The sequence below is a fragment of the Hylobates moloch genome, unplaced genomic scaffold, assembly GCF_009828535.3.
Source record: "Hylobates moloch isolate HMO894 unplaced genomic scaffold, HMol_V3 SCAFFOLD_15, whole genome shotgun sequence".
Classification (NCBI taxonomy): domain Eukaryota; kingdom Metazoa; phylum Chordata; class Mammalia; order Primates; family Hylobatidae; genus Hylobates; species Hylobates moloch.
Window position 1 is genome coordinate 33096307 of NW_026652290.1, and position 12185 is coordinate 33108491.

The window sequence follows — 12185 nt, forward strand, 5'->3', positions numbered from 1 at the left end:
TTGTATTGACAAGCTGTTTTCACACAGCCCCCACATCACCCAGCCACCCAGCAGAGATCCTCATTCCCATGAAATAGATAAAGAAACTGAGGCCCAGGGAGGCTAAGAGTCCTGCCAGGATCATTCACCTTCCAAGGTAAGGAGCCAGTTCCAGACCTGAGTTTGTGCAGCTCCAAGCTCCCCTGTCTTTCTACAATGCTAGATTTAGACTATAGCAATCTAGCAACTGTGGCCACACAATGGTCAAGTTGGATTTAGATGATGTTCTCTATAAATCCATTCTCCTCTCCCGTGTAAGCAAGGCAAAGTACTCCAGGCCATGGGGAGTCCCTGAAGACTCGATGAACTGCAATGGCCACATCAGGAGGTTGCAGGTTGACCACAACTCACCGACACAGCAGGAGAGCAGCTTGGAGCCTGCAACCTAGCCAAGACCCAGTGCCTTGGATTGGGGGAGAAAACATGCAGCCATTCCTCTCTCTCTGCTGGCTAGAGGGGATTCTGGCTTTTCCTGCCAGAGCCACCCCTTTCCCTCTTCCTAAAGTTGATGGTGGTTCTTTAAGGAAAGGGAGACGTGCACGGTGTAATAGGGCAGGAAGAGAAGAAAACGGAGGAGAAGAGGGGACTTTCCCATAAGCAGGCAGAAGAAAAGGCAGCTGTGTTGTGTGATGGACATGGATGCAGCGGTGTCCAATGTGGGGTCAGCCCTAGAGGAGAGACAGAGAGACAGAAAAGTGAGAGAGTCCTGACCCTTACGATTAACATGGGATCCGCCTGCAAATGCTGTTTAGGGCCATCGCCTCTTCCTGTACTGCTATTTTTGAGAGTGATGCTCCTGAGCCCCATGACCCAGTCAAATTTGATGTCCCCTTGAGCCAGATTCAGTGCTGGGAGTCCAGTGTGATCTGCCTGGATCTTGCTGCATTGAGAATAGGGCAGATCTTGATCCCAATACAGGGGCTGGATATGAACAGGCAACAGCTGGGTTTCTGAGTCAGAACGACTTGGTTAATTGCTAATTGCTACTTGCTTGGGCGAGTAATTTAATTTTGTTGAGTCAGGTTCCTCAGCTATAAAATGCAGATGACAATACTTATTCCTCCAGGTTGTGGGGAAAATGGAGATTCTAAGCACGATGTCCATTTCACAGAAAGATACCAATTTGTTGGTTTATTTTCCTTTCTACCTTTAGAAGTGGCTATCCCTGCCACCCAAACAGACCCTTGACTCTCAAGTGGATGGGGTCCCATTTGCACAGGGGGAGACCTCACAGCCTACGTGGAGTCTCTACTTACCACTTAGTGAGCATTGTATCCGCTCAGGGGCCTCTGTGGGCATCCGTCTCCTCTGCAGCATCTTTCCTCCCCACCGCTGGGTCTGCACATGACCCCCTCCTTGGGTTAGGCCTCTGATCAGTGATGACCTTGGTATGGTGGTGATGGTCAGTCTTGGCATCAAATGAGCCAGTTTATATCATCAGCTATTCAATAAAACACTAATCTAGGTGTCACCGTGAAAGTATTTTGTGACATTGTTATGTACATGTTGTTACAAATGTGCATGATGCATTTACTACAGTATAGAATTTTGCCTGGGTGCTAGCCTGAAGTCTGTCCAACAGATTATAGCCATGTTAGTCCAACAGTCACAGGGGCCAATTGATTAAATTATTTTATCTCCCTTGAGAACTAAAAATAAAATCCAAAGCCCCCCGCCTGACTTAACAGACCCCCTGTTGGCCAACAGAACCTCAAATAAATCTTAAAATTCAATTCTTTGCCATGACGGGACAGGAGGTCAGACATACCTCCCTGTACCTCCTTCCCTCTTATGGTTTAGACCCAACAACTGAACAGTATTAATGTTGAAATAGAGATCATGAGACTGATAGAACAGACTCTTTGTGGCAATAAGACCCCAAATTATAAACAGGACCTAGGGCCATGCCAGGCAAGGGTTAAGTCTTGTACCCTACTCTTAAAGAATAAACTAGATTCTAACTACCACATAGTTTTTATTTTTCTCTAGCAGCCAAGCAAGCACTGGCTGTGAGAGAAGCAAGATGAAAACAATTACAACTCGCCCAGTTCACAGATGCTGAGTAACTGATCTCCTGCCCCACCAACCTTAACGACAGCTTTCACTGGACAAGGGACTGATTTCAGTAACTTTCTCCTGATAAGAGACCATCCTCCATGGACTGGTTCTGGCCAGTTTTGGAGGCTGTGCCTTTACAGAGGCTGAGTACCTTCATGTCCCTGCTTCACTTTTTGATGTGTAGGTCCTAATTATAATACATTTAAATGTCAAGTCTCCACCCCAGAATGAACATGCATGTTTATTGAATATGCAGGTGTTAGGACCTCTTTTATGAGTATTCTCATCAAATGATATAGCTCCTCTGATATCCTGTTGAGTATGTATATGTAGCCAACTCATTTGGCTCAAATTCCTGTCCTCTCCTTCCCTCCCTGAAAGTGCCTGCCTCTGGCCTTGGCTGTAGGCCACACTTCCCAGCCTGTCATAATGGCCACCTTGCAGGCTGCAAACCTTTATAAGAAATAAAGCTCTCTTTTCTAAATTTATAAAATTGTGTGATTTTTCAGTTGATGCTCTCTTTCTACACACACACACACACACACACACACACACAATTTATACAGAAAGAAATCTGGAGAATGTAAGTGGGAATGGATATTAAGTGTGTGGCACCATGGTGGAAGTAACATAAAGTTGGATTAGGCTAAATTTATTAATGTTGGCCCACTAAACAGAGATTCTGGATTCAGGGTTGTAGGTCAAAGCTTTAGAAAGGGCTCCAAGGGTTGGTTTGATCGGTTACTTGGTTGGTTGCTTGCTTGATTGTTTGGTTGGTTTGTTGCTTGATTTCTTGTTGGTTGATTGGTTGGCTGTTTGCTTATTTGTTTGGTTACTTGGTTGGTTGGCTGAAACAGAATCAGAGTTTACCTAAGGTACATAAAGTTGAGATGCCACAACTTCCTTGGTTTATGTGTACAGGAAGGTATGCAAAAACTCAGGGAGACTGGATTTATTATGTCAGAGCTGCTCACTCACACTGGAGGGTCTACAGAACATACCTCTCACAACGATCATGAGAAAGAATATTGTGAGAGGAGCCCAGTATGCTGGAAGAGCTTTGAGCTTGTGCTCTCAGTAGGCAAAATGTTACAGCAGGAACTGCAGCCGCTGGACTGGGATCTTTAAATAAAATGAGGATAATTGAATCCTGGGGTGGCAGGGAACATGGGCTGTCCTTAATCACCAAAGATGAGGTGGGTGTGGTCACCACAGTGGAAAGCAATGTCAAAGCAGCAGTCGGAATGGTTTGACTCACGGAAACCCACGGCATTGTGTAGTCCATGGTATCCACAGGGAGAGCTAATGGGCTGCACCAAAGTCTTAGTTGTTCTTTAAAAAATGAAGAATTCTAGGTCAACTGAATAAAAGACTAACTCAAATTAATGAAACACAGATCTAAAACCCTCAATCAATTCCCAGACTTGAGCCAGTTCACAGGCCCACAACCCCTTAAGTGAAGGGGAGGCTGGGTGATCTTGGGGAAGTACACTGCTACATTGCCAGAAATTTACATTGTTAATCTTTTTCCCAGTCTTCCCCAAAGGGACCTACAGCCTTCTACCAGGATGACTGTGACTTAGAGAAAAGAAAATTCTCAGATATTTGGGGAATTACTGGACACTGACTCTGATTTGACAGGAATTCCCAGAGACCAAAATCATCACTGTGGCCCACCAGAGTAGAGACTTATGGAGGTTAGCTGGTGGATGGAGTGTGAGCTCATGTCTGTATCACAGTGGATCCAATGTGTCCCTGAACCCACCCTGCGGTTGGAATAGACACATACACAGCAACTTTCAGCACCCCTACGTTTATTGTTTCACTTACGGACTGAGGACAAGTATGATAGGAAAACCCAATTATGAGCCACTAGGACTGGTTTCACCTAGTAAAAGAGTAAACCAAAAGCAAGAGTGCATTGAGCGCTACATAAATGCTCTCCAAAGGGTGGCCTTGGTAGAGAAGGATTTCAATAATCAAGCAGATAGGATGACCTGTTCTGTGGACACCACTCAGCCTCTTTCCCCGCCACCCCTGTCATTGCTCAATGGGCTCATGCATACAGTGGCCATGGTGGCAGGGTCAGAGGTGATGCCTGGGCTCTGCAGCATGGACTTCCGCTCCTAAGGTAACCTGGCTGTGGCTCTGAACCACCTCCATCATAGAAGAGGCAGTGTCTTGTTCTCACTGAAACAGACACTATGTATGAGAATTTCCCCTCCTACCCTCAATGTTCCTGTCACCACTGATAAATTGTACTTCATAAAAATCACACTACTGTCTAGACTTACAGAGTGCCTTATCCACCCTCATGGTCTCCCACACCAGTTGGTTCTCATCATCACTATTACCCCTAGTGATACACCAGCAAAATTTTCATTTCCTGTCCCTCAATCTTATGCTCTGCTGGTCTAGAAGTCTTGGTCCCAAAAGGAGGAATGCATCCCCCACAATACAAAGAAATGATTCTACTGAACTGGAAGTTAAGATAGTCCCTGTCCACTGAGCTCCTCATGCCTCTGAATAGACAGGCAAAGAAGGGAGCTACCGTGCTGGCAGAGGTGGTTGATCTTGACTACCAAGGGTTAATTGCTTCTACTCCACAGAGGTAAGAAATAATACTTCTGGAATACATGGGATCTCCTAGGGTGTCTTCAGTGCTACCTACTACCATGCCCTGTGATTACTTTAATGGAAAACTACAACAACCCAATTCAGGCACAGCTGCCAATGGCCCAATTCCTTCAGGAAGGAAAGTTTGGGTTATTGCCCCATATAAAGAATCAAGACCAACTGAGTTGCTTGCTGAAAGCTAAGGGAATACAGAATGGGTAGTAGAAGAAGGTAGTTATAGTTACTAACTAGGAACATGTGACCAGATACAAAAATGAGGACAGTAATTGTTGTGACTTTGACAAGGGAGACAAGGCAATTCAATGGGGAGTGAATAGTCTTTTCAAAAATGTCCTGGGACAGATTGATGTTCACATGTACAGACTGAAGTTAGTCCCCTCCCTCACACCATTTATACAAGTTAACCCTAAATGGATCAAAGACCTAAATATAAGAGCCAAAAGTTTAGTACACATAGGAGAAAATATGGGACTGAGGCTTTGTGACCTTAGGTTAGGCAATGATTTTATAGATATCATACCAAAACCACAAGTATAATAGAAAATATAGATAAGCTGTACTTTATAAAATTCACAAACATTCATGTATCAAAGTAGACTTTCAAGAAAACGAAAAAATAATTACAATGTGAGATAAAATGTTTGCAAACCCTATATCTAAGAAGAGAATTGTATTTAAGAATATGTTTGGGCCGGGCACGGTGGCTCACGCCTGTAATCCCAGCACTTTGGGAGAACAAGGTGGGTGGATTAGAGGTCAGGAGATTGAGACCATCCTGGCCAACATGGTGAAACCCTGTTTCTACTAAAAATACAAAAATCAGCCGGGTGTGGTGGTGCACGCCTGTAGTCCCAGCTACTCAGGAGGCTGAGGCAGGAGAATCACTTGAACCCACGACGCAGAGGTTGCAGTGAGCCAAGATCGTGCCACTGCACTCCAGCCTGGCAACAGAGCAAGATTCTATCTCAAAAAATATATATATATTTTTTTCACAAATATATATATATTTTACTATTGACATTCACAAGTCAATAGTAAAAAATAAAATAACACACTTTTAAAATGGGGAGACAATCTGAATAGACATTTCTCCAAAGAAGATATACAAGTGGCCAATAAACACGAAAACATGCTCAGTCTTATAACTCATTTAAACAATGCAAATCAAAACCAGTGAGAAAGCACTCCACATCCATCAGGAAGGCAATAACTAGAGAGACAGATAACAATAAGTGTTTGCGAGAATGTGTGGAAACTTGACCCCTCGACATTGCTGGCAGGAATATAAAATGATGCTGTCCTTTGAAAAGCAGTCTGGCACTTTATCAAAAAGTGAAACACGGAGTTGCCATGTAATATAGCAATTGCACTCCTAGATCTGGAGAAATGAAGTCATGTGAAAAGCTTGTATGTGAATGCTCAGAGCAGCATTATTTAGAACAGCCAAAACGTGGAAACAACCTAAATCCCATAAACTGCAGAAGAGATAGATAAAATATGGTGTAGGTAAGTAACAGAATAGAAGTCAAACATAAAAAGTAACAAGCTACTGATACATACCATGAACATAAATGAACCTTGCAAACTTTGATCGAAGCCAGTCACATAAGACCCAGTGTTGTATGACTTCATTTATATGAATGGTCTAGAATAGGCAAATCCATAGACTGAAAGTGATTTCGGATTTCCTAGGGCGGGGCAGATCAGGGAAATGGGCAGTGGCTGCTGATGGGTACGTGGTTTCTTCTGGGGTGATGAATGTTCTAAAACGATGGTGATGGATACACAACTCTGTGAATATACACAAGCCCCTTGTATGGTACACTTGAAATAGATGGGCTGGATAGCATGTAAATTATATCTCAATAAAACTGTATAAAAGTAAAGAGAAGCGCCCGGAAGTGCTGCCTTGGGGTGAGAAGGCGGCCACGGCCGGGCCTGGTGCCTGAAGAGGAGTCGGAGTCGGCGGCTGCAGAGGCTGTGCGCCACATACACCTGCAGAACTTCTCACGCTGTCTGCTTGAGACCCTCAATGGGCAGAAGCTGGGTGGGCACTTCTGCGACGTGACTGTGCATTCGTGAAGCTTCGCTGCGTGCGCACCGCTGCGTGCTGGCAATCGGCTCGCCCTCCTTCCAAGACAAGCTGCTGCTCGGCCACTCTGAGATCCGTGTGCCTTCGGTGGTGCCCGTGCAGGCGGTGCGACAGCTAGTCGAGTTCCTGTACAGCGGTTCGCTCGTTGTGGCACAGAGTGAAGCCCTGCAGGTACTCATGGCTGCGTCGGTGCTTCGCATAGACAGTTATCGACGAATGCACGCAGATTATTGCACGCGCTCGAGCCCCGAGCACCTCTGCACCCGCGCCCCTGCCCACCCCGGTGCCCCCGCCACTCGCACCTGAGCAGCTGCGTCACCGCCTGCGCCACCTGCTGGCTGCGCACCCCTGGGGCACCCCGGTGCCGCGCACAGCGGTAAGCAGCGCCAGCCCGCGCGTTTGCAGCTGCCTGCGCCCCCGACACCTGCCAAAGCCGAGGGGCTTGGTGCCTACCCCTCACTGTCCGCGGCCCCTGACGACCGAGGTGACAACGATGACGAGGAAACTGACGATGAGACCGATGGCGAGGACGGCGAAGGTGGCGGCCCGGGAGAGAGCCAAGCACCTCCTTCCTTCCCAGACTCTGCTGCCGGCTTCCTCACTGCTGCTGCTGACAGCGCGTGCGAGGAGTTCCCTGCACCCACTGGCCTCTCTGACTACAGTGGTGTGGGAGGGATTTTCTTCCGGGATCTGGGGCAGCTGAGGACGTATTTCCAGACAGCTATGTAACCGCTTGGCACGACAAGGATGGCGCTGTCCCCGAAGGCTGTCCCACTGAGACCCCTGTCCAGCCCGACTGCATGCTGGCTGGACCCCGCCCGCCTGGCGTGAAGACCCCAGGGCCGCCCGTCGCACTCTTCCCTTTTCACTTGGGTGCTCCCGAACCACCCGCACCACCCCCTTCAGCACCATCCGGGCCAGCCCCTGCTCCCCCACCCGCCTTCTACCCCACACTCCAGCCCGAGGCAGCCCCCGGCACTCAGCTGTGGGAGGCCCCGGCTCCCTCTGCTGCTCCCACCACGGCCCCCTCAGGCACCTCTGCTCGCACTCCAGGTGCCGAGCCACTTGCCTATGAGTGCGGCCACTGTTGCAAGACGTTCAGCTCAAAGAAAAACTACACCAAGCACACGTTCATCCACTCGGGGGAGAGGCCGCACCAGTGCGCCGTGTGCTGGCGATCCTTCTCGCTGCGCGACTGCCTGCTCAAGCACATGGTCACGCACACCTGCGTGCACGCCTTCCAGTGCGCGGTCTGCGCCAAGCCCTTCACGCAGAAGAGTTCGCTCAATATGCACATGCGCACTCACCGGCCTGAGCGCGCGCCCTTCCCCCGTCTACTGCAAGATCTTCTCTCACCACGCGCTGCTGGACCACCACCTGGCCGCGCACTCCGCGCCCTGTTGGGGCTGGGGCCTGGTCTCGCCCACTGTGGATCCGCAACCTCCCGCACAGGCGGCCACGCCCGCTTTCCCGCCAGTAGGCCACGATCCCTCCTGAGCGCAAGCCCTATTTCTCCCTTCACCCCTTTCTCCATATGCCCAAGTCCGCCTGACTCCTCTCCTCCATGTACTTGAACCTTCCAGGTGGTGCTGGGCTGGGGCTGGGGCTGGGGCTGGGGCTGGGGCTGGGCCTGGGACTGGTTAGGGATCAGACCACCTCTGAGAACTAGACCATTTCCAGCCTAAACCGGGCGCTCAGGCCCTTGGACCCGGCCCAAGATTTGACTCCGGTTCTCGCCCCGCCCTCTCCTGGGGTTGAGGTGGGGACTGAGGCCGCTCTCCTGCTCCAGTGTCGGGCTGGGCAAGGTCCCTGGCTCCCTACCCCAGCCATCACTCCCTCATGGGGCACCTAAGGAGGCTCAAGTGGACCCATCATATATGGGGGCTGATCCTCGGGACCCTCACTCTAATAAAGGACTGTAGGCCATGGTACCTAAACAATAAATAAATAAGTAAATAAATAGAAGCTGTAGTTCACAGCCCCCATGGGGCCTAAACAAACAAACAAACAAACAAACAAACAAATAAATAAATAAATAAATAAAAGCTCTAGTTCATAGTCCCCTTGTGTTAGGTGTAGTCCTATGACCAGCTTTTGCCAAAGGGAGACAATGGACTAACGTGAACCACTTCCAGAGCTGGCCTACAAAAGCCTCCAATGCCTTTCTCACACTCTCCCCTTCTACCCGTAGATGCAGGTGGGAGGAGGTCCCAGAGATGACGGAGGCACCTGATGGAAAGATTCTGGGTTCCTGCATGGCCACGCAGAGGGGAGCAGCCTCTACCCTGAACGCCCAGCCAGCAACCTCTGGTGGGCCCAAAATATAATGTGAAGTCAATGAAATCTGGGGGAGTCATCTGATACTTCAGGACACGTAACTAATGTATCTGCTTAAAAACTTGGCCGGGGCCGGGCGCGGTGGCTCACGCCTGTAATTGCAGCAATTTGAGAGGCCAAGGCAGGCGCATCACTTGAGGTCAGGAGTTCAAGACCAGCTTGGCCAACATGGTGAAACTCCATTTCTACTAAAAATACAAAAAATTAGCCAAGTGTGGTGGTGGGCGCCCATAATCCAAGCTACTTGGGAGGCTGAGGCAGGAGAATTGCTTAAGCTCAGGAGGCGGAGGTTGCAGTGAGCCTCGATCGTGCCACTGCACTCCAGCCTGGGCAACAGAGTGAGACTCTATCTCAAAAGAAAAAACAAAGAAAAAAAGAAAAAAAACTTGACCGCGGCAGTGGCCCACGCCTGTAGTTCTAGCACTTCGGGAGGCTGAGAATGGTGGATCACCTGAGGTCAGGAGTTCGAGGCCAGCCTGGTCAACATGGCGAAACCCCATCTCTACTGAAAATACACAAATTAGCTGGGCGTGGTGGCAAGCGCCTCTAATCCCAGCTACTCAGGCGGCTGAGACAGGAAAATCACCTGAACTTTGGAGGTGGAGGTTGCAGTGAGCTGAGATCGCACCACTGCACTCCAGCCTGGGCAACAAGAGTGAAACTCCATCTCAAAAATAAATAAAATAAGTAAAAATGTAACCACACTGTTAGCTAAGTATTTTTCTAGACATTTAAACCCATTTAAACCCAGCCATTTTGTCTCAGAAAACTTTGTTCTTATGCAATGTTTGATTCTGTGCTAAATAAAACATTTAAATCAGAATTATACCAATCTTTAAATCTTTTTGCTAACACAATATTTTCCAGGGCATTTTTTTTTTTTTTGTATTTTTTTTTTTTTTTAAAGCAGCTGACAGGCACCTGTTTATTTCCCCAGAAGGAGGCAGAATGGGGTCCTTGGGGAGTCTCTGTACCAGCCTGGTGCCCTGGACAGGCAGATCTCATTTCCAGAAGAGCACATTCCAGAAAAGCAGCCAGCAAGGGTAGAGGCCCAGGGACAGCAGTGGGAAGAGCAGGGCGCCTTAGGTGTGGTGCTCCAGCACACCCTGGGCCAGCGCTGCCAGGAAGAGCTGCCAGCCCTCGGCCAGTGACAGTGGCGCCTCCTGCAGCTCCCGCCACAGGAATGGGCTTCCAAGGAGCATGGCTGCCGGGCTTGTCAACACCAGCAGGGCAGCATAGAGGGTCCAGGGCCCAAAGGCTCGGCGAGCACAGCGGCAGCACCATAGCGGCGGCCAGCAGGAAGTCCAGTCAGAAGTTGGTGAGGGCGATGCAGCCCAGCTGCAGTACTAGGTAGATCAGGGCTACCAGCTTCAGAGCCATCCAGCCCCTGTCTGGGACCTGTGTGCTTACCACTCTGTGCTGGGGGAGGGGGGACACTAGGGCCAGGGGCCCCCCTGAGCTTCTCGAGGCCCACTCCGGCCTCATGCAGCTGCATCCACAGTTGCAGAGCCTTGAAACCAAGGACCAGGAGCAAGAAGCTGGTGGCAGGCACGTAGAGGCCGATGGAGGCGAAGCGGGACAGGGTGGGGAGCAGGTAGAGGAAGAACGGCTGGTGCGGGTGCCCCAGGAGGTGGCTGAGCTTGCAGAACATGCCCTCCAAAGCCTTGCCCACTACCACCAGGTCATACTTGTACTGGCGGAAGCTAGTGATGTGTCGCAGGGTTAGGGCCTCCACATGCCAGCGCAGGAAGAGGCCATGGGAGGCCTGCCGCAAAATCATGAGCAGCAGTGTCTGCAGGCCCTGCAGCAGTTCGTCCAACAACGTCCAGTCCTGGGGCTGCAGCTTACCCTGCACAGCAGGCCCACTTTCTGGCAGAAGGTCTGGAAGAGATTGAGCAGGTCAAGGTTAGGCAGCTGCCCACGGCAAATTTTATTCAGGCGTGTTAAAACCTTGATCTGTTTTATAAAAATAAAGGATAGAAACCCAATTCTAACTCATCCACTTTATTTATTTATTTATTTATTTATTTATTTATTTTATACAGAGTCTTGCTCTGTCACCCAGGCTGGAGTGCAGTGGCATCATCTCGGCTCTCTGCAACCTCCACCTCCTGGGTTCAAGCCATTCTCCTGCCTCAGCCTCCTGAGTAGCTGGTATTACACGCATGCCTCGCCCATGCCTGGCTACTTTTTGTATGTTGGCCAGGTGGGTCTTGAACTCCTGGCCTCAAGTGCTGGAATTACAGATGTGAGCCACCATGCCCAGCCTCTAGCTCATCGACTCTTATTTTTAATTCACCAAAACTATTTTATCAGGATTATTTATTTTTTATTTAAATGACTCTAGTTTGGGCCACATCAAAATTAACTGACTTCAGATTCTGCTATCGTAAGTTTTCTTTAGGGATCAGTATTTCCTTAAGTCAACTTTTCAGGATCAAATTAAACACAACAAAATATTTTCCAAAATATTCTTCTTCCAACAATTTTTAGTCATAATAAGTTGTACCACATAAAGTTTTAACCATTATCCATTTTGCGTGGATTACTTATATTATTAATCTTCACTATGAGAATTAAAATATCTCTAGTCAAAATGGTGGGGTCAAACCATTCTACTTTTTTAGTTTAGAGATTTAAATTAGTCGTAGCTTTTAGGAACATGCTGCTTGCCTAGAAGTCTCCATAAACCCCTGTGCCGGCCTTGCCCCATTGATGAAACAGAAGAGGATTTTCTCAGAGCTCCTTACAAATTACAGGCAGGTGGAAGCCAACACATCACTTCCTATCATCCTGCTTAGGCACTGAAAGCAGCCTTCCCACTCACACATCCTGGCTGAGAGCCATGACTGTTTCTCTCTCTTCGATAAACACATACCAAGAAAAGAGAGTCTGTTGTAGACAAATAAATTCCCAATTTATCTAAGGGTAACTCAATTCCTCCCCTTCATCTTGCAGTTCAGTGTAGGGAGACAACGCTGGGCTTCACCCGGGATTTTCATACTTCCCTGTTTCTTAAGAA

General features: G+C 48.6%; 2 pseudogenes; one reads left to right on the forward strand and one right to left on the reverse strand.

Moving 5' to 3' along the window:
• The first annotated feature begins 5978 nt into the window (after positions 1 to 5978).
• On the forward strand, positions 5979 to 8323 carry LOC116484202 (zinc finger and BTB domain-containing protein 45-like; annotated as a pseudogene).
• A 1841-nt stretch (positions 8324 to 10164) lies between these two features.
• Positions 10165 to 12185, reverse strand: part of LOC116484203 (glycosylphosphatidylinositol anchor attachment 1 protein-like) — a 27264-nt pseudogene continuing 25243 nt past the window's right edge.